Source organism: Pseudophryne corroboree, chromosome 1 (genome assembly GCF_028390025.1).
Source record: "Pseudophryne corroboree isolate aPseCor3 chromosome 1, aPseCor3.hap2, whole genome shotgun sequence".
NCBI classification, from domain to species: Eukaryota; Metazoa; Chordata; class Amphibia; order Anura; family Myobatrachidae; genus Pseudophryne; species Pseudophryne corroboree.
Genome location: NC_086444.1, coordinates 198,366,165 through 198,370,276, shown reverse-complemented (window position 1 = coordinate 198,370,276; position 4,112 = coordinate 198,366,165). Strand labels below are relative to the sequence as shown.

General features: G+C 39.1%; 1 pseudogene; it reads left to right on the top strand.

The window, feature by feature from the left end:
• The first annotated feature begins 2,142 nt into the window (after positions 1 to 2,142).
• Positions 2,143 to 2,261, top strand: LOC134949107 (5S ribosomal RNA; annotated as a pseudogene).
• Positions 2,262 to 4,112: the final 1,851 nt, after the last annotated feature.

The following is a 4,112-nucleotide window of genomic DNA, read 5'->3' as shown; positions in this document are numbered from 1 at the left end:
CATGTTCTATGAACTGGTGAAGAAAGATTTATGCGACACAGAACTAAAACCGGTAAAGGAAAAGAACATGAAAAATCGTGAATGTGAAGCCTTGAAAAAACTACAGAAGAGTAACAACCTGGTTATAAAACAGGCTGACAAAGGGGGTGGATTAGTTATCATGGACCATGATGCTTATACGAAGGAGGCAGTAAGGCTATTGGGAGAAACAAAATCATACACAATGCTTCAAAGCGACCCAAAAGAAGTCTTTGTGGAAGAACTGAGGATGTTAGTTGTACAGGGACTAAGAAATGACGTGGTAACCAAAGAAGAATACCAATATCTTATGCAGTCTAATCCAATTACCCCCATTTTTTACTTTCTGCCAAAAATACATAAATCTTTGACCAACCCACCTGGCCATCCAATAGTGGCAGGTATAAGCTCACTAACTGCAAATTTATCGGAATATGTCGATATCTTCCTGAAGAATTATGTGAAAGATCTCCCATCCTTCTTGAAAGATGCGACATCAGTACTCAACCTATTGAAAACAATAGAATGGAAGGATACTTACATTTGGGCAACAGTGGACGTTCAATCCCTGTATACATGCATCGAACACTCTAAAGGCATAGCTGCATGCAGGGAATTTTTAGACAGTGATCCATTTTTGACCAGCACATACAGAAATTTTATATGTGATATTATGTATTTTATCCTGAGCCATAACTATTTTAAATTCTTAAACCAGTTTTATCTACAATGCTGCGGTACAGCGATGGGGACGACATTTGCCCCGAGTTTTGCAAATCTTTTTATGGGATGTTGGGAGAGAACACAGGTCTACACCCTAAGTGCTTTTAAGGAAAATGTGGTATTTTATAAACGTTACATCGACGACATTTTAATCATCTGGGACGGCACACCTGAAGCTTTTAATGAATTTTTAAGGACTTTGGGAGACAATGATTTGAACCTTGCCTTCACCTCAACAACAAATGATAGATCCATTGAGTACTTGGATCTAATTTTAACTGGAGAAAAGGGAAGAGTCACCACCAAGAATTTCATTAAGAATGTAGATATGAACAGTTACCTACACTACCAAAGTAATCATCTGGAAAGGTGGAAGAATAACATTCCGGCCTCCCAGTTCTCAAGAATTAAACGGAACTGCACAAGTACGAAGGACTTTGAAGACCAATTGGAGATCTACAGGAAGAGGTTTGAAGAGAAAAGATACCCGAAGCCCCTTTTAGATGAAGCACTGGAAAAAATGAGAGTTTTGGATAGGGAAAAGCTACTAACATATAAAACCAAGGTTGAAATGAAGGAAAGAATCGCCTTCATCACTACGTATAGTCAACATGAAAAAGTGATTAGAAACTCCCTTAGATCTCATTGGGGAATTCTTTTAATGGACCCAGTGCTCAAAGAAATCTTACTGCCCAAACCAGAACTAATTTTTTAAAAATCTAAAAACCTCAAAGACCTCCTTGCACCTAGCATGCTGAAGGAAAAATCCACCCGGAACACCCCGATGCTGAAACGTACGGGGTCTTATAAATGTGGAAAGTGCAATATATGTAAATACTTACACCGGAACAGGAAAACTTTTAGCGATACAGAGGATAAGAAGGAATACACTATAAAGGACTTTATGAACTGTAACACATCATCCGTGATTTACCTCTTGGAGTGCACCTGCAAAATGAAGTATGTAGGAAAGACGAAGAGACCCCCTTAAAATACTGATCCAAGAACATATAAGAAATATCAAGAACAAGGTTGTCAGCCACGCAGTCTCTCGACATTTTGCATGTAAACATAACTCCAATCCAGAGGACCTTACATTTAAGGCAATTGAACACGTTTGCTTGGGCGAGAGAGGAGGAGACCTTGGAAACAAACTTTCAAGACAGGAAATGTATTGGATTTTCCAGTTGCAGACTCTACATCCAGTTGGCCTGAATGAGGGATACAAAATTGCACCCTTTCTATGAGGTGCAGTATCCCAGAAATACTCCATTGTTTCTTTTATTCTTTTATTGTTCTCCCTTTTACTTTCCTCACTTCACGATTCAGTTAATTACTGCCCACCAAACATTTAAGAATAAAGCAATAAATCACGTGGTATTATGATGTCTAATCTTTTTCGCGTACAGTCAAACCACACTGGTACGCCCAATCTCGTCCGATCTTGGAAGCTAAGCAGTGTTTGGGCCTGATCAGTACCAGGGAAGGGGACTACCTGGGAAGATTGGGTACTGTAATGTCTAATAAATTACGTCAGTTTAATACCAACTTATAATGTTTGTAATATTAACACTCCTTAAAATAACGCCATAGGCCACGAAAAACTCTGCACTTTCCACCATTTTAATCCAATCCGCACTTTGCACTGTTATCATATGTCACCTATACTATTCTTAAATATAATAATGAAATATATTATTTCAAAACCCACTGCTATTTATATCTTACCATGTTGCACTTTGCACTCCTATTTAATATATATATTTTTTTTTTAACCTACTAATATTCTTAAACTTTCTACCCTGAGGTCTTTTTACACAGTGCCTTATATTTAACATTGCACCAGCACTTTATTTATTTATTTATTTATTGTTAAAAAAACGGGAGATATATATGTTATATATTACTATTCTCATTGTTCTTGCTGATGATCATATATACATAAAAAATGGGTGTGGTTCATCAAATCGACAGTGTCTAGGTCGACAATGTTTAGGTCGACCACTATAGGTCGACAGTCACTAGGTCGACATGGATGGAAGGTCGACAGGGTTTCTAGGTCAACATGTGCTAGGTCGACAGGTCTAAAGGTCGACATGAGGATTTTTTTTTTTTGGTGTCGTTTTCTTCGTAGAGTGACCGGGATCCCAAATTAGTGCATCGCGTCCCCTCGCATGGCTCGCTTCGCTCACCATGCTTCGGGCATGGTGCCTTCGCTCCACTACCGCTTCGCTCGGCACACTTTACCGTTCCAATCGTAGTCCACGTGGATCGGTAAGTATGAAAAAATTCAAAAAAAGAAAAAAAATGTGAAAAACTCATGTCGACCTTTAGACCTGTCGACCTGGCACATGTCGACCTAGAAACCCTTTCGACCTTCCATCCATGTCGACCTAGTGACTGTCGACCTATAGTGGTCGACCTAAACATTGTCGACCTAAACACTGTCGATCTTTCAGACCGGATCCCATAAAAAATATATGTAAAGAATCGTCTTGAATGTTTTGCAAAATAACATCTGTTGCCAGGATATTACCATCTATTCTCTTTCTATTTATGGTATCGTTGTCATGGACACGGATATAACTGGAAACTATCTGGATCCAAAAGAACTACCAAAAGATGGCCGCCACATTATAGAAATCAAATGGACTAAATCCCAGCAAAGATGGCCGCCGCTGCATAGGTCCTTAGAGACAGAACCCTCCTGTACACTCTGACGCCTGCCGGGGACAGCCGTGGACACAAGCGTAGAGAACAACCTAAAAGCCGGAAGACGCTGTGGGCGCATGCGCAATCGCGGACCGGAAGTGGGGCGGAAGTGACGAAGACTCGGCACCCGTCACCGGAAGTGTGGCGGAAATGCCACTAACATATCGTATTTACTGTATTTATGGACTGTAGAGTATTTAAAACCCTTTTTTTGATCTCTATAACCACTAACTTTGCTCTGAATGTCTAGCTCATGTAATTTCATTGCACTAAAAAGTATTTTAAAAGCGTGCAATATTTAATTGCATCATGTGACAACCAGTGATGTCACAACCCCTTTACCAGGTACTCTGGCTATAAATAGACAGGGAAGCTCATTATGTCCCTACCCTTTGAAGAAGTCTGATGAGACGAAACGCGTTGGGTTTCCTGCACTAATCCCCTGCTGTTTTTTAAGTTAAGTTGATCTCCTTATCCTTGTAATACTTACTTGGTCCATACTTTTATGTTTTTATGTACTTTGTAAAAACTTTTTTTACTCTCATATATATTAAAAAAATTGTTTATATAAAATAAATTTTATACATATATATATTTTTTGGCTTTTAAATTTACCATTGTTTAGCAACACTGACCGCCGAACCCTATCTCTCCAGCTT